We start from the raw sequence: 18,899 nt of genomic DNA, 5'->3' as shown, positions 1-18,899 counted from the left end.
TATGAACATTGAAAAAAAGGAAAAGAAGGAAGAAAGGGAGGGAGGGAGGGAGGGAGGGAGGAAGGAAGGAAGGAAGGAAGGAAGGAAGGAAGGAAGGAAGGAAGGAAGGAAAGAAAGAAAGAAGGGTCTTATAAAAAGAAGCTACAATTGACCACCCACGCTTCTTAGGGCCTACCCTAGTTTCCAGAAGTGAATGCTTTCTGCTCTTAATTCTGGTGGCTACCAGCCTGACTTTAAATTTACACACGCTTCTTGACTTATTTTTTTTTTTTAATTTTTTTTCAACATTTATTTATTTTTGGGACAGAGAGAGACAGAGCATGAACAGGGGAGGGGCAGAGAGAGAGGGAGACACAGAATCGGAAACAGGCTCCAGGCTCTGAGCCATCAGCCCAGAGCCCGACGCGGGGCTCGAACTCACGGACCGCGAGATCGTGACCTGGCTGAAGTCGGACGCTTAACCGACTGCGCCACCCAGGCGCCCCGCTTCTTGACTTATTAATTTAAGACATGGTCTAATCATTCAGAGGATTTAATGCACTTTTTCCTCTCCTCTCCCCAATTTTTTGTGATTATTTTTATCCTACTATTCATGTCCGTTGTACCTCTGACTAATATTGTAAACATATATTTTTATATCCCATCAACTTTAGAAAGTACCTCTTTTTTCCCCAACTTTATTGAGCTATAATAGACAACTGTAAATTTAAGGTATACAACATCATGATCTGGTATACATACACAGTATGAAATGATCACCACAATAAGATTGGTTAATATATTCATCTTCACTTTTCACGTAGTTACTTTTTCTTTGTGTGGAGAACACTTAAGATCTACTCTCTTAGGGGCACCCGGGTGGCTCAGGCGGTTAAGCGTACATTTTGGCTCAGGTCATGGTCTCACAGTTATTGAGTTCAGGCTCCGGGTTGAGCTCTGCACTGACCCTGGAGATCCTGGAATTCTCTGTCTGTCTCCCTCTCTCTCTGCCCCTCCCATCCTGGCTCTCTATCTCCCTCGCTCTCTCAAAATAAATAGATAAACCTTAAAAAACAAGATCTACGCTTTTAGCAACTTTGAAGTATACAGTATGGTATTGTTAATTATCCTCACCATGCTATATGTTAGATCCCCGGAATGCAGTCCTCTTATAATTAAAAGTTTGTATCCTTGGACCAACATCTAGCCATTTCCTTGACTCCCCAAGCTCTGGCAACCACCATTCACCATTCTACTCCATATTTCTTTCTTTTTTTTTTTTTTTAGATTCTACATGTAAGACTATGTACTATTTGTCTTTCTCTGACTTATTTAACAGAATGCTCTCAAGTTTCATCCATGTTGTCCCAAGTGGCAGAATATCTTTCTTTTTTTTAATGGCTGAGTAATATTCAATATTAAGATTAAAAACTTAATAATATTCAAATATGTATATACATATATATGTATATATATCACATACATATACATACATACATACATACATATACATACATATATACATATATATGTATATATATTGTATATATATATCACATTTTCTTTATCCATTCATCTTCCAAAAGACACATAGGTTATTTCCATATCTTGGCTGTGATAAATAATGCTGCCGTGCACACAGAGTATAGATACCTTTTCAAGATAGTGATTTTGTTTCCTTTGGAAAGATACGCTGAAGTGGGATTACTGGGTCATACGGTAGTTCTATTTTTAATTTTTTGAGGAACTTCCATACTAGTTTTCCATAATAGCTGTACCACTTTACATAGAAAGTGCCTCTTGATTCCCAGCTAAATTGGATGAAGACGTAAGCGCTCTACTTTTCTTTTCTCTGTGTCCTTCTCATTTTCTGACATCTGGAATATGTTTTTACACTGTCAAGGTTGATCCTGGTATATTTTTTATAACCATATTTAAGTCTTCTGTGTTCTAGTAGGCTGATTCTCAAGGTTAGTAACCAATAAACTTTATGTTAATATAAACTGAAATGACTAATACCTTAATCAATTCTTTCCCTACATATTGAGGCAGGCACTGGGCTGATAATATACTATGGGGCCCAATGTCATGCAGCATGTCCTGTGCCTTTAAGTGAAACGGATTTCCTTCATTAAATCCATCAGCGTCCGAATACCATGCGACCATTTGGTGGGGCTGGTTGATGGGCAGGCTTCACTTTGGTGTGAGCAGAAAAAGGATTCTGGCTAGAAAGCTATCAAATGTCAAAAGCAGGGGAGTAGTTAGGGATTCAGAAGCCTTAATTTTCAGAAAGAACATTCGACATCTGTAGAGAAGGGAGCTCTGATATTTGCCTGGCGTCTGGCCATCCAGGGGAGGAGAGTGTGGAGTGCCACCAACTGGCCAATTCTTCTACAGACAATTTCGGTGATCTCTGCAATCCCACCCCTCCACCCTCACCACCATTCTGGAACGTGGCTTCTTTGTGCCTCTTGGATTTCAGTGCCTGTTTCCTTCCCCAGGTGGGGGAAGTTCTCAGCTATGATTTGTTCAAGTACACCTTCAGTCCCTTTCTCTCTCTCTTCTTCTTCTGGAATTCCTATGATACGGATAGTGTTCCGTTTGATTGCATCACTTAGTTCTCTAATTCTCCCGTCATGCTTCTGGATTTTTTTTTATATATACATACATTTTTACATTTATGTATTTTTGATAGACAGAGAGAGACAGAGCACAAGTGGGCGAAGGGCAGAGAGAGACGGAGACACAGAATAGGAAGCAGGCTCCAGGCTCCAAGCTGTCAGCACAGAGCCCGACGCGAGGTTAGAACTCACAAACCGTGAGATCATGACCTGAGCCGAAGTCGGACGCTTAACCGACTGAGCCACCCAGGTGCCCTACTCCTGGATTTTTTAATCTCTTTTTTTCTCAGCTTCTTCTTTTTCCATAATTTTATCTTCTAATTCACCTATTCTCCCCTCTGCCTCTTCAATCTGCGCTGTGGCTGCCTCCATTTTATTCTGCACCTCATTTATAGCATTTTTAAATTCATCATGACTATTTTTTTAGTCCCTTGATCTCTGTAGCAATAGATTCTCTGCTGTCCTCTATGCTTTTTTTTCAAGCCCAGCAATTAATTTTACAACTGTTATTCTAAATTCTTGTTCAGTGACATTGCTTAAATCAGTTTTGATCAATTCGTGAGCTGTCGCTACTTCCTGGGATTTCTTTTGAGGAGAATTCGTCCATTTCATCCTTTTGGCTAGTTTTCTGTCCCTTATGTGTTTTAAAAGCTTGTTGTGTGCTCTGCACCTGTGAGCACTGCTATATGAAAGGAGGGTCACACACTGTCCAGGGCCTGGCCCTTCAGGAGGTGTTTTTCCGGAGATGGGTACTTGCTCTCTATTGTTGTGACTGTGGTTATTTTATTGCCCTACTCGTAGTGATATTTTGGACCCTCCACTAGGTGTGCTTTGATTTGTCCCTTGGAGGAGCCCTGTGTGGCAGGGCAACGTTTCTTTACCACATATTTCCTTGTCTCATCTTCCTGTGATCTGCCTTCTTGCCTTTTGAAGCGCCCAGACCCCCTCTCCCTTTCCTTAGCTCAGGATGGTATATAAGGCTCAATTGCTTGCTTTTTGGAGTCTCGTATCTTTGTGGGGCTCCTGTACATAATTACAATGGCTTTTCTACCCTTAACTTGACCGACTATTGTGTTTCATCTGTCGGAATGTGGCTTCTTCGATCTGATTATCCATCAATGGGCTTTTATTCTCTTCACCTCCACTGAAGACGTGTTGGGATCCCTCCTACAACTACCTCCACCATTTTGAGTTTATTCCCTCATTGTAGTTTTACTGAGGTCTCTGAAAAGAGGCATAAGACACGATGATGTGTATTTTATTTTGTACCTGATTATAATATAGTTCGGCTTTATTATAAAGAGAAATTTCAAACAATCAAGAAAGATATAAAAAGGAAGGGAAAATCCATAAAATCTTGCAGCATGGAGATAACCACTGTGAATATCCTGATGAAAATCCTTCCTAAATCCTCCAGCTCTTCTGGCTCGGCATGGAATTTCCAGAGGGAGTTTGCTTGTCCTTTTATCTCTGAGTCTGCACTCCTTGGGTACCATTAAGCTAAAAGTAGGAACAAATAGAGGAACGCTCCTCACTTTCCATGTTGTAGTCACTGTCCAGATCTTTACTGAAAGAAGGAGTCTGGGTATATTTTTCCCCCACAGGATGGTCCCCTTCTTTTCTACTTTAATTGCTTCTGACTTTTGAAGCCTCTTATGATAGAGATGTTGTAGCCCCTGAGCAGTCTTGGTGCTTCTTCAGAGAAGCCTTTCTAGAACAGATTCTTCTGGGTTCTTTTTTCCCTGAGTCAGAGTGTGGGCATGTGAAATACCAAATTTATTGGTTTCTGAAACCTCATAGTTAGATCAGGCTGCTGAGTGTTCTTGGGAGTTAAAAAAATAAATGCCCATCGAGTCTCCTTTTCCTGGTGAGTGGGCCTTCTCTCTGAATAGTGGCTGGGGTGGAAGGGAGGGGGTGCTTTGGGACAGATTTGGTCAAGATTGGAGGACCTGAGAGTAAAATGCTTGGGGAATAGCTATCCTTACCATCCTTCTTCTCCTTAGGAGCAAGGTCATTTCCTTTCTTCCTGTTTCTCGGGAGTTGTATTTGTTTGCTTGTTTATTTTGGATATGAATTGGGAAAGAGACAAGTTTGACTCTTCTCCAGTTGATTGCTGCACCAGCTAGAGTTAGCAGGAGGTTACTTTCCCTTCTGCTGTGTGACGTGACCCACAGGGTCACCCACCAGAAAACTCTCCACGGGCGTGGACCTGCCAAACCCAGTTACAGTATTTTTTACATGAGGGGTCCACGCAGGAACCCATATAAAGACATCAGATGGTTTGTGCTTCTCTGGGCCATCAGTCAACTTGGCGGAGTCTGGGCTCCGCTTCTGACTTGGCCCGAGCTCCTGGCAGAGAAAGGGCTGCGGAGTGGGGAGGGCCTCGGTCTCTCAGCCACAGACTGGCTTAAAGGAACAAAGCCATCACAGCCTCTCTCTGCGAAGGACTTTGGAACCTTCTTTGAGTTCATTCTTTTCTCCTCTATCCCCTTGTGGGACACTTCAGACAGGACGCTGAGGCTCTGTGCCCGGGCAGGGAGCGCACAGAGAGGACAGGGTTCTGCCCCGGGGACAACAGCTTGGAAAGTGGCCTCACTCTCTTGCCAACACTTGATGACTGTCCCAGGGATCGGGAGGCAGAAGTTTCTCACCTTGGATACACAGATCATTGGAGTATTCTTTGAGACTTTGATTGAATCTCACTTTTTCTGAGTCATGGTCCTTGTGGAGATGGTCCATTCTATGGTTATTTTGGAAGTAAATTTCTCTATAAGAAATGTGTCTGTTCTAAATTTATTCTCATGGCCAACAATTCTGTAGCTATAGCCTGGCAATGAACCCTTTCCAACATTGTTTTTTTGTGTTTTTTTGGCAATGCCTCAGGTGATTGAACCGAGAGATCAAATATGGACATAGAAACACAAAAATAAAAGCTTCCCATACCCAGGAAAGAACTGGTTATAGAACAAGGGCTCCTTGAGAACAACTACTTATCCTTCCAGACCCAACCCCCTTCCCTTATTGAGGGTAGGTTTCTTGGACCCCGAGAGACAGACCTGAACGTGCCGTTCTTTGTGCTACAGAATATATTTCTTGTTGCACCATTCTATAATTATTTGTTTATGTCTTTCTTCCCTACGAGAATTTGAGCCCCTCAAGGGTAAGGATTCTTAACTATTGTTGTATTTCTATCACTGAATATAGGACCTCCCTCCTAAACTTTTAAAAAAGTATGGTAAATGAACAGATGAATGACTAGCATGGAGGTCATACACTTTCCTTCCCAGCTCAAAAGTCCAAAAGGGTATTGTCCCTTGAAGCATACCAGTAATGACAGAAATGACAGCTACAACTTACTGAGCACTACCGTGTGACAGAGACCATTCTAAGCACTTTATGCGTAGTATTGCATTTAATCTGGATCCCTCCCCCAAATATGCATACATCGTTATATGACCCCAGAGTATGTTGTACTTCCCCATGTGATACTCATCACACTTACAAATAATTGTTTACTTTCTGTTGTTCCTCGTGTCAAAAGCCACTGAGGGCAGAAACGTTCTCTTTACTTATATGACGCCGAATCATCCAGCATGTAGTCCATACGATATAACAAATACTAAATTCATATTTTCCTTTTAATTGATTCTTACAAATCCCTGTTGAGTGTTACTGCGAGTACTCTTTAGTATAATTCTTGCAATCCTGAGTGTCTCTGTTCCTTTCCATTCCTCAGACAGAACATAAAGGCAACTGGCAAGTTTTCCTCGTGGTAGTTGAAAATATTGATGACCTCTAATATCACCTCTGGGTTACTCTGTGCCTTGAAACGTGGAAGAGACTCTTTCCTGCTCTCTGACTGCTTATCCTCTTGGTCACCATCGACACATCTGTGGTGTCGTCTCCACCAACAAGACATCGCTTCCAGGCATTACCGTGGTTGCTTGGGGATCCCAAGCACTAACAGAGCTAGAATAAAGTAGGCACATGCAGGAACAAGGAAAGGCAGGGCAGCATTCAATGCAAAAAGTGCAAGAGTCTGATGTTGAGATCCCCAGTCCCGGGTCTGAAAGCTTAGAAAGCTAAAAGCGCTCCCACTTCCCCTGAAGGAGTGAGGTGGGTCCTCGGTCAGAGGGGATTTCGCTTTGACTTCAGCTGGCTCCCATCCCCAGCCCATTTTCCCTTCTGCCACATTCCACATTCCACATTTCCATCCTAATAGGATTGTCTGCCTTTGTCTGTGGTTTGTTCTGCTTACTGGGGCTCCTTGCCATCATCATAGATCCCAACTTCTCTTCACTGTTCTATTTCCAGAGGCAGCCATCTCCTTGTGGTCTATTCCCCATGCCAGGACAGAGTCGAGCAATCTCCACAAAGTGGGCTAAGAACATCCCCATTATGCCAGGGCGCGGAACCAAGTTTCTGAAAATGGTACGTTTGTTGGACGCTGTTCTCCCTTTCTCCTTCACGAATTCCAGAAATGCGGATTACCCCCACAGATCCTGGACACTCTGCCAACCTCTGGAGTTTTTGCCATTCTGGTTCGGGGCATCAGGAATCTAACCATTTCAGAACTAAATTGGCTGAGAGTGGCGGGAGTGTGATTTCAACTGGCACTGGACGTCTTTGGCATCCCAGGCTTGTTGTTGGGATCACGTAGGGGAACAGTGGCGACTCACAGTTTCCATTTTAATAATAAACTGCAGATGCCTATTTAAAGCACGCAGACACTTATTTCAAAGCTAGGGAGGCAGCCTTGAACAGTGGAAACAAACAGGACTAGGTGCTTGGAGTCTTGGTCACTCATTGTGTGACCTTGAGAGTCATTCAGTCTCCTTGGACTCAGTTTTCTCAGCTATAACATGTGGCGTTTGACGGGATGGAGGTGTTAGCTGACGCCATGGTGGTTGGTAGTCATTTTGCAAATGTAAATGTATCAAGTCAACATGTCACACACTTTAAACGTACACAATGGTGTAGGTCAATGACATCTCAATAAAGCCAGGGAAGAAATGAGGGGGCTGACTAGTTCATCTCTGAGGTTCTTCTTAGAGCAAAAACTAGGGTTTGGGGAAGGACTTTTATTTCTCCAGTGAGGATCACTTCAATCTTAAGGCAAGATACCTGCCCATCACTGGCCCCTCTCTCCCATTCTGAGGTATTTATTAGGAAGTTACTTCTTCAGATCCATGCACCCGGACTTGAACCAGACCCCAGGTCTTCCACCTTGGAAGACGGTCTCCTTTTGTAAGTCACAACTCTGGAAATGGCCTTCACAGCCAATCTCCAGTATTGCTGAAACTACCTTGTCCATTGTGAGTCGACACACACAGCTATATGTCACGTAGGAGAACAGCTTCAAATGGGAGATAAGAAAGGTGCCTCATGAGAGATCATATTTTCTATTTACACAAGACTTTCTCTGATTCTTTTTAGAAAGATTGCTTCTTAATTACAAAACGAACTCATTCTCATTTAAAACTTGGAAAACTATGATCAATTTAGGGAAAAGGGTAAAATCACTTTTAATCTCATCATTCTACCCCTCCTATAGAGAAACCTTAGCATTTTGGTGTATTTTCCACTTTCTATGTAGTTTTTTTACATCGTTAAGATCGTGCTACCTGTATTATTTCAACCTTTCTTCCCACTTAAGACTGCATAATAGGCATTTCCTCATGCCATTGAAGCCATATCTAACTAATATTTTAATGGCTTCATAAGATTCTATGTTTTGGGCACTGCCCTGAAGTTGACCAGCTAAGTCATTTGTAGCTTTATTATTATTATTTTTTTAATTTTTATAAGTAATGGTAAGATGAACATCCATGTTCACGTATCTCTGGAAATTTCCGATTATTTCCTTAAAATGCATTCCTAGAAACGAGTTGCTAAATTAAAAAGTATAAATAGTTTTTAAGAGTCTTGAGGCTGTTTAGGTCTTCATTTTTCCGGCACATTTTAAGACTTAATATCACCATTTTTTCTCTTAAGGACTATCACATCCATTTTCATCAGGAGAAAATTTCTAACATTTTTCTTGAAGCAACACAGGCCTACGTCTCCTCCCAGAAAACATCAGAACCCAGATCTTTGTCAGCAGCTGTCAATCAGCTTCGAGAATGCCTGTCTGACCCCAGGTGTCTCCAAGGCCCCAGGGTACTTATTCTCAATGCCATTGTGAAATGGGGGATTATAAAGAAAGCGAGACCAGGGCTCTCAAGTGTAAGGAATAGAAAATGAGTGCAAAAAATCCTAAACTATATTTATCAGAGGCCCGATTCAAAACCCTGTATTTGAGCCACCTTAAAACATCATAGGGCAACTCTCACTAGGACAAGCTGTGTGACTTTGGGTGTTCTCCCCAGCCTGGCTGCGGTCCAGGCTCCTCCTGTGTAACGAGAGAAGAGTGAGCCAAGTGATTTATAAGGTGTTTGTAGGCCAGCATCAGATGATTCCATATTTCTTAGGACTGTGCGGACCGTGAGGTCATGCCCTAAAGCTACCTTGAAATGATTTTGAGGTTGACGTTTTCTTTGAAATGATAATTATTAAAAATGGCCATCTTGGGGGTGTGGGGTGTTGCAGGAGTATAGGTGAGGAGTTTGGATTGAAGCTTTGCTAATTAGTAGCCATGTGTGTCTTTCGGTCAACGACTTAAATACCTTGAGCATTTGTTTCTTCGACTGCAAAGGGGCTGATAACACAGCCTCTTCCCCCAGACCGTTGGAGGATTAGGTAGATAATGTGTGTGACGGAAACACAGGAAACACACAGGAGATACTGTGAGTTTGCTGTGCCAGAACGAGCACCAGCCTGAGCGCAACGGGGGAAAAACAGGGTCAGGGAAGTTGCCCATTGACGAGAACCACACGGCAGGTTAGTAACAGCACCACAAAGTCAATTGCCGGCCTTATGCGTGTATAGTCATATATTATCCAAGCAAGATGGGAACGTCCTGAGTAGTCACCACCATCTGAGAAGGATGAGTTCTGAACTCTCCTGCCTGATGTTCGGGATCTCTCTTAGCTTGGCCTTGGTCTACCTTTCCATTCTCACCTCCCACCACTGCCCCTCAGGGCCCCAGGTTGCACTAAACCTGAGTTCGGCATCCTCCCAACACAGGGGTTTCACCGGGGCTCTCTGCAGAAGCCACCGCCTTCTTCCAGAACACCTTAGCCCTGTGCCACCTGCAACTTCCTCCTCATCCTTGGAGGCTTAGCCCAAATGATGGCCCTTCCTGGATGAAGGCTTCTTCCCCTGCCCAGACATATTCATTGCTCCTGGCCTTGGCTGAGTTATCAACATGCCCATGTGATATCACCATGTTACATGGTGTGACCGCTGTGATTTAGCTCCAGGACATGTGTGCAGAAGAGGTACTCCTCCTCTGGCAACTCCAGCCTAACCCCGGGTGGGTCGGATCTTCTAAAAAGTGCACAAGGTTCGCTTCTGCAAGCCCTCAGAAATCCAGAGTCTGAAACTGAACACAAAGGCGTGGTTGCTCTTCTAAGAAGACAGCTAGAAGGAAAACGTTATTTCCATTTTTTTTGTTGTCTCATTCAATAGCAAAAGCAATTAAGAAGAAAATGCCTTAAACACACTGCCACGCCACAATCATTATTTATATTTTTCTTCCACTGTTACAATGGGAATCTATTTTTGTTTTTCATCTCTGGAGCCCCGATGTCTACAGTAGGGCACGTTAGAACAGCCACGGTAGCTGCTCTGTGGTTCACTAAGGGCTCTGACAATGAGTCAATCACTTACTGCATGGCCATTACCGTGACCGGTAATTTGCTGGGTGCGCTGGAGACTCTAGGAGACACCTGCCTTTTCAGCTGAGCTCAGATGTAGCCACAGCAATTAGCCTTTTCAACCCCAGAGATGCTCACTCTGTTAAGTGTTAGTATTAAGGAGTTGGGGTGGGTTAAGGCCCCACAGGGGTCTCTGTGGTTCTTTGCACCTGCATTCCAACCCTTCTGATCTGTGTTTATTTCAGTGTAAGCTTATCACCCCTCATTTCTGCCGGAGCACCACCGTGCCCAGATGGGTGTCTCTCCTCGGGATGCCTTCCGGTCACAGGTAGGCTTTCGAACACAGTCTCCTCTGTTTCACACGAGTGGCTTTACGCTTGCATGTCTTATCTCCTCTGTAAGATTCTAGGTTCCCGCACAAGGGGGTTCTCATCTTCTTTTCAGCGCTTCGGGGTCCCTAGCAGATTGCGGGGCACACAGCAGGCACTTAATAAATAAATCATTCGTGAGGACAGACATCCTTCATGTTCCAACAGATGAAACTGGGATCCTCTAATCTCATTACTCAAGTGTGATCTGGACCAGCAGCATCAGCATCTTCTGGAAACTTGGTAGAAAAGCAAATGGAGGCCTGGCCCAGAACTACTCCCGCGAAATCTGCATTTTAACAAGACCTGCAGGAGAGTTGTATTCATGAGAAGCAGTGCACTAAATGACACTAATCGCCAAGGTCTCCACTGTTTCTTCTTCACTCGGTCCACCTTTTTTGCTTCCCTCACCACATCCCCTCACCCCTGTGCTGCATCCCCCACTCCCCCAGGGCATCACTCCATTTTCCCTCTGATATCCTAGTTTTCTCATTTCTCCAAGATCTCTGTTCCCATCCGCAAAATGCCAACAGCTCACTTTCTCCATCTTTTGCTATTGTTCTTTGAGCTTCTGGCACCTATCGTGCCACTGATACACTGAAGGTCCTCCTGTTTTGTGAAATCGATGCTCACGTTCCTCACTGAGCTTCCCCGGGAGAGGTATTCAGCAGGAAATCTGAACTCAGTCTTTTCATGAATGGGTTATAGCTCTTTCTGCTGCCTTTTCTGTTTATCAACTGACTCCTAACCGAACATAAGTTAGGAATTCATTGGTCAGCAAAAAAAAATGTGCGGTGGCGGTGAAATCCGGGCTCTTCATTTAGAGATGCAGCTGCTAGAAAGAATTTGAGAACTGAGCCGTCTTCATTAGTCAAGCCTAAACCTTTGACTGAAAGAAAAGTATGCCTCACATTAAGGCAATCCAACACAGAAATCATACTTAGAAGAAAGACCGGCAGAGTTTGCTTTAAACAGTAATTCTTCTACTTAAAAAAATTCTGGGAGATTTTTAAACTCTCTTTAAAGTGACTTTGAAAATTACACATGTGGGGCACTGAGCTGAGCTCTCGGCTGAGCTTCCTACTTTCGATCTTGGCTCAGCTTGTGATATCAAGGTTTGTGGGATCGAGCCCCACGTCAGGCTCTGTACTGACCGCATGGAGCCTGTTGGGATTCTTTCTCTCCCTCTCTCCCTCTGTCTCCCTTGCTTGCATAGGTGTGTGTGCACGCTCTCTCTCTCTCTCCCCAAATAAATAAAGAAAGAAAGAAGCATGAAAAATTTTTCTAAATAAAAATTACATTTGTTCACATCTTGATAAGCACACAGATGACTTCAAATCCAAGGCAGACTTATTTTTAGTTTCAGTTGCTGTATTTATGTGGAGTCCGGGAAAAAGCAGGTCTGGAGCCTGAATAACAGAAAATTACTTCAATTCCCCACCCCCATATTTTATAGCAGGACCTAAGCAGTTAAGTACTGCTGTGAAGATCATATTACTTTTTGACTCATTTCCTACCTGAGGCTTGATTTACAGTGATAATTTTCTTTAGACATTTTAAAAAGCGATTGTTCATAACGAAAAGAGATATATTGAATAGACTTCCTTAAGGCCAAGGGCTGACAATAATTGGGTCGTTTGATTTCTATTCATTTTTCTTAAATCTCCGATTGCTTGCACAATAACTTCTTCCCCAATCAATTAGTCTAATAATTCATATCAATATTTTATTTTTAATGGTTGACTACTCATTTCATTAAAAATGTAAGTGCATTAGCTCTGTGTAGAATGATTCCATTGGGATAGGCTTATTTAAATATTCATACCATAAAAATTAATAAATCTGAGCACAGTGTTTGCATTTTAAGAAGTCAGGCTACTGTCAGGTGTATTTGGTCCTAGATGAGATTCACTAAATTAAAAACCTTGAGTGTCATCTTTTTATTGATTCTTCTTTATAATGAAACAATGCAACAGAAATGCTATGAGAACAGAATTACTACCCAATAATTCATTGGTTCTCTCAACTTCATCCACTGATAATGAGTTGCCCTTCCCTTTTCTTTCATGCTACTCCCCACTCTTATCACCTAGATTCTGACCACTGAATCAGCCTGTCTGAAAGCAAGGAAGTTGAACATTGGTGATGAATGTATTTACTCCCATTTTATTCAATCTCCCTCTTCTCCCCCTACTTCCTATCCCCACCACCAAAGTAAAATCAATGAATCATAATGGTATACAGCAAGAGCTCTAGGGACAATTGCTCCCAACCGGAAGAAGAAGCATACCTCTCACAGGGGGTAAGGGCTGTTATATGTTGGTTCATGAGCACATATAGCCTTAGAATTGGCAGATTTGACAAATCTATACATTGAGTTAGGACACGGAAGAATCCAACTAGAGCAGGGCGTCTCTGATAAGCTACCAAAGGCTTGGAATGCCATTTACCTCATGCACAAAAATGAACTTCAGATGGATTAAAGACTTAAATGAGAATGTAAATTGGTGCAGCTACTATGGAAAACAGTATGGAGGTTCCTCGAAAAACTAAAAATAAAACTTGCATGTGATCCAGCAATCCCACCTCCAGGCATTTGCCCAAACAAAATGAAATCACTATTCTGAAGATAGATCTACAGTCTCAGGTTCGTCGCAGCATAATTCACACTAGCAAAGGTACAGAAGCAACGCAAGTATCTAGCTATGGATGAATGGATCGAGAAAATGTGGTTCTAAAATTCAGCCTTAAAAAAGAAGCAAATCCTACCATTTGTGACAACACAGATGAAACTAGAGGGCTAAGTGAAGTAAGCCAGACAGAGAAAGACATGTCTGATGGCATGGTATCAGTTACATGTAGAATCTAAAAAATAGTAATTATTTAATTATAGAATTAATTGTATTACATATTTAGGGTATAAATATATAATATGCAGATAACTCTATTATATATTTATTATATATATGATAATAATAAGTATTGTTGTTATATAGCGAATAAATAATTATTTGACTCTGATAACGAAGTCAAACTCCTAGAACCAGAGCGCAGAATAGTGGTTGCGTGAACAGGGCGAAATGGGGAGACGCTGGTCAAAGGCTACAAACTTCCAGTTACAAGATGAAGAGCTGCTGAGGACCCAATCGATGGCACAGTGACTGTAGTTTCTAATACTGTGTTATATACTTTAAATTCGCTAAGAGAGAAAATCTTAAGTGATCATAACACACACACACACACACACACACACACACACAAAGTAACTATGTGAGGTAGTGTATATGTTGGTTGGTGATCATTTCATAATGTGGAGGTATTTCAAAATCATCACATTCGAACATATATACAATTCCAATATATACAATTCTATTTGCCAAATATACTTCTGCAAAGCTGTGGGGAAAATAAAAGGAAAGGGGGACGGGGAATCTGAAAAGTGCAGGGCATTACTGAGAAGCTACCAAAGGCTTCAAAATTCAGAAATAAGGACATGGGGGTAGTCAAGGCATGCTCTCCCCTCAGAACCCTCAACAACCTGGTCTGGGGTTGCTCTTTTCTCGTACTCAACCTCAAATCACTTCTGTTAGCAAAGCGTGGCCGGATTCGCTAGAAAAGGCCTCTGCTAGAACAGGAGTAGGCCCCTGTCATAATGGGACCCAGGGGGTCCCATGCAGCCAGCCTCCAAAGGTCCCACCCGCACCAGTATGGATAATGCTTATGAAGAACACAGAACACAGAATTTGGAATCAGGAGACTGGACTTCTAACCTTTATTCATGAAACCTCTAAATTCTTGTCCAGTTCTAAAATTGTGTATTAAAAGAGTAGGCTTTTGAAGGAGAAAACTCAGGATTGGACTGGCAAAGAGGTGGTACAAAAGTGACCCCATCCTACCCCCTAGCGACCCAGATCACAGTTCCTCGTTTGGAGCACACAGAGGGCCCCAGGGTCCTTCTGTACCCACTCCTTTGGTCAGACTTTACAGAGCACTCACTATCAATTCATGAGTTCAGACTCACCTGCCATTCCTGAAGATGTCGAGTTAACAGAGGAGAAGATGTCCTTTCCACTTGGCCAAGGCCGGGCAAGGCTCTGGAGTAACAGCTTCTAGATCCCCGAAGCCTCCACTGGGCATCAGACTCTGGAGGAAAAAATGCAGGTTCGACGCTAAAAGGAAAGACAAGGACAGTCAAGACAAGGTCCCCGAGTCCTTTGGAAACAGTGCCTGAAGTTGAGTGCAGAGACACTTCCGTGTTGAGTTCTCAGACGCGGAGCGGTGTTTGTGATTCTGGTTGTCCTTTATAAATTAAATTCTTCTCGTCCAAGCGAGGAAAGAAAATACTCAAGTCTATACACCGTATTTATTTGGCTTTACCGGAAACTTATAAAATTCAGTTGTTCTATAATAAATGAAGCACCCACGGAATCCTTATACACAGAGGAGAGACAGATGGTACATAGTCTCTCTCTGCTTGTGTGCACAGAGGGGATGAATGTATAAGATATACAAAGAATTGAATGTTTAGAGATTGTGTGTATATTATACACAGCTGGAAAATCCTGGAGTCATCTGCTCCAGAGTTTCTTGAAATGCGGTTTACGAACCATCTGCCCCAGAGCCTCCTGGTGTCTGGATGGGGGCCCTGCCGCAGACCTTCCTGAGTGGGTCTCTCCCAGACTCCACCAAGACTGGTCCTGGGCAATGGTGTCTCACCGGCTGGCAGCTGTCTCTTAAAGCAACAAGCGCTACCCTGTGACTCTGGAGACCGAGGCACGTGCTTCCGGGCACAGCTGAATTTCATAGGCAAATGTACATGCATTTTAGACTCAACAGTGGATTTTATCCCTCGTTAGCCCTTTCTTCCACTCTCGGCAAACTGTGGCTTTAATCAAGTGTGCGTTGCTTTCTTTCATTAGTCCTTCCTTCTGGGTTTGTAGTACACTATGTTGAGCTATGGTGAAGCTTCTAGAAGCATCCTTTGTTACCTCTGGACTTGCCTCTTCCTCCTAAGTCATTAGAGTCTCTTTGCGGTTTCCCGGCTGTGCCCTTGACACCATTAAATGCTCCTGATTTTCCGAAATCGAATAATGAAATGGGCAAGAATGAGCTAAGGTAAAATGAACATGAGCAATGCTGCATATTTATACCCTTCTCCCTGCGTCTGGAGGCAGCCCACAAATTGAAGCTCATATGATTAAGCCAGAACGCAGCGGATCTCTTTATCATTACAGAAAAGCAGGCCCCTTGGAGGAGTACATTATGGCACCTGTTTAGTTGCATTACAATCACTACCCAAAAGGTATAGATAAGAATTAAGTAATATACCATAAGTGACAGAAACCGAAGGGAGAATTTTGGAAGTTAAATGTACTAAAGGTCTCAAGTTGGCCGGGGCCCCGAGCACAGAGCCTTAATTTGCAGAACCCAGTGACGGCTGCACCTGATAAAGGACGGACAGATCGAAGGGCCTCCTAGCATCATTTCAGGACCAGAGGGAGGAAGGTTGCTGTCCTCTGACGAATTACCTGGACTATTCTGCACAAACAAGGTGGGCCATCAGCCTGAAGGTGAAAACGGCAGCCTCGGGATTCCAAATGCTAAGCCAAGTTCCTGAAAAATGCTGAACCACATCCAACGCATTTTGGGGTGTGGAGTGATTTTCTCCCGGAGAGCTATTTTCCCTTAGCATAGGCGGGCCTCTGGGCCGTCTTTGGGAAAAGAGCCATTGGCAAAATTTCTGCTAACGGAAGAATCTCGCAGATCTTATTATGCTACAAATTGTTACACGCAACCTGGAGTAAAAGTTTACGGCCTGACCTGTGGGAGTCAGACCCTGATACAACACCTTGACTGCTGCCACCTCATCTGGGAGCTAACATCACCCAAACCCCACTGCAGTCGTGCAGATGGGACTCTCATACCTTAAGCCAGAGGATACATCAGGCAGAACTGAGTGAGAACGCGTGACTCAGACGATAATGGGTGGTCAGGAGTGGCAGAAGAAATCAGCGTGAGCCACAGTGGTCGGGAAAGATCTCCTGGAGGAAGGGGATTTGAGGTGCCTAGAAAATATGGTGATATCTGGAGATGCAGAGAGCCATTTAATATGCATCTTTGCACCTAATACTTCCATATGTTCTCCATGTGCTAGACATGGTGGGGAGGCTGAAGAAATATGAAATACACTTTCTACTCTTAAGCGGCTTAGAGCCTAGTTGGTGAAATAGAACATATGGGAAGTGACAGAGATCAATACTAACCAATATCCAATTTAGGGCTAAATTTTGCTCCATTATCTCAAAGTGCTATAGAGTTTCGGAAGACGAGAGATCAGTAAGGGGGGTGGGGTGGTCAGAAAAGGCTTCCTGTGGGAAGTGGCCCTTGATCTATGGATACAAGAATGCAGGGGCTGGAAGGAGGGAATAACACCCCTAAATGCAGGCGATGGGGACAGGACATGCTGTGTTCGTGAGTCAGTGAGCAGGGGAGGGGGCAGAGGTGCTTGGAATCTTCGGTAGCATCTCCGTATTTGCAGGTTGGGAGAAAGCGGGTCTCTCAAATTTACCCAGAATAATTTGGAATTAAGGTCTCTACTCTATAAGTTAAACCATGAAAGTCATATGCAGGGAATCAAAGCAAGAAGTATAAAATCACCCAAGAGAGACTGCCTCCAGCCCTGTGGCGCTCAGCAATGGCAGGGACTTAGACATGTTTTCTCTTCCTCTGTAAAGATAGGGCGGTCAGAAAGAGGGATCGTCGACCACAGAGCTAGGAGCCTCATCGAGTGAGTGTCCACTATACCTGTCTCAGGTTGTCCACTCTGAGTAGCCGGGGTAGTTGATATTTTTAATCACAGCAGCCTCTGTGAGCATAGCTAAGGTGGGTCCTTCCCCAAGAGGACCTCGATTCTTCTCACAAATGAGGTGGGCAAACCTCTGAAATGAATGGTAAGTCCAGACTGTGGCAAAATTGTCCCACAAAGCCACTCTCTAGGGATGTGCTTGTTAGCCACCAGACTTCCCGAGATGGCCCCAGGGCCATTGCACATGCCTCCCTGGTTGTGCGCTGTACAACTCCAGGTGTCATCACCCTCTCCCATGTGTGCACCTGGCAACCCTGTGGGATCCCTTAAATGAGGTTCTATTCGAACTTCAATGAATAGATGATGAAGGCCCTCAGAAATTCTCGGTGCTGGAGAGCAAGGAGAGCTAAGTTAGAGCCCCTTTCTGGGCCCCCCTTGGGCTCTGGCAGCTGATTGCTCTGAGTGCAATCACGGGCAGCAGGAACCACATATGAGGGAATGACTTCTCCTTTGCCACCACCACGGGGGAAATACTCCACATTCATGTCCTATCTTTCACAGAGCCCCGGGTCCTGGCAACTGTCAGAAAATCATCAGTGTTCCCAGGCTTGTGCACCAAAGAGACAAGATTGTGGGACCAGCTACAGCAGATACTTGAAAATTCCAGGCTGTGCTTATCTGACCTGACATTGACCTGATTTCAGAGACAGTCTTGTTTTCCTGATGGTTCATTTTGTGCCAGAAAACGCTGCTGTTTTATAAATGACCAGCCAATACCGCTTGGCAGTGCAGGGCTCCTGGTGTTGCAGTTGAGGCAAATGGCCCCAGGAATCTTGAATAGAAATGAGGCTAAAATGAACAAATCAGGAGACTATAGATGCTGGCGAGGCTGTGGAGAAATGGGCACCCTCTTGCACTGTTGGTGGGAATGCAAACTGGTGCAGCCGCTCTGGAAAACAGTGTGAAGTTTCCTCAAAAAGTTAAAAATAGATCTACCCTATGACCCAGCAATAGCACTGCTAGGAATTCACCCAAGGGATACAGGAGTGCTGATGCATAGGGGCACTTGTACCCCAATGTTTATAGCAGCACTTTCAACAATAGCCAAATTATGGAAAGAGCCTAAGTGTCCATCAACTGATGAATGGATAAAGAAATTGAGGTTTATATACCCAATGGAATACTATGTGGCAATGAGAAAGAATGAAATATGGCCTTTTGTAGCAACGTGGAGGGAATTGGAGAGTGTTATGCTAAGTGAAATAAGCCAGACAGAGAAAGACAGATACCGTATGTTTTCACTCTTATGTGGATCCTGAGAAACTTAGCAGATGACCATGGGGGAGGGGAAGGGGAAAAATAGTTACAA

The 18,899-nt window shown here is 43.6% G+C and overlaps 1 long non-coding RNA gene across 1 annotated transcript in view; it reads right to left on the bottom strand.

The window, feature by feature from the left end:
• Nucleotides 1-18,899, bottom strand: part of LOC121039776 (uncharacterized) — a 96,093-nt gene that overhangs the window by 29,906 nt on the left and 47,288 nt on the right. Inside the window, exon 3 of the long non-coding RNA XR_005794978.1 lies at nt 14,747-14,894. This is a non-coding gene — a long non-coding RNA (uncharacterized LOC121039776). The remainder of the gene's footprint in view (nt 1-14,746; nt 14,895-18,899) is intronic.

The sequence above is a fragment of the Herpailurus yagouaroundi genome, unplaced genomic scaffold, assembly GCF_014898765.1.
Source record: "Herpailurus yagouaroundi ecotype Mexico unplaced genomic scaffold, PumYag 181, whole genome shotgun sequence".
NCBI classification, from domain to species: Eukaryota; Metazoa; Chordata; class Mammalia; order Carnivora; family Felidae; genus Herpailurus; species Herpailurus yagouaroundi.
Note: the sequence above shows the minus strand (reverse complement) of the source record. Positions and strands in the feature narration are given on the sequence as shown.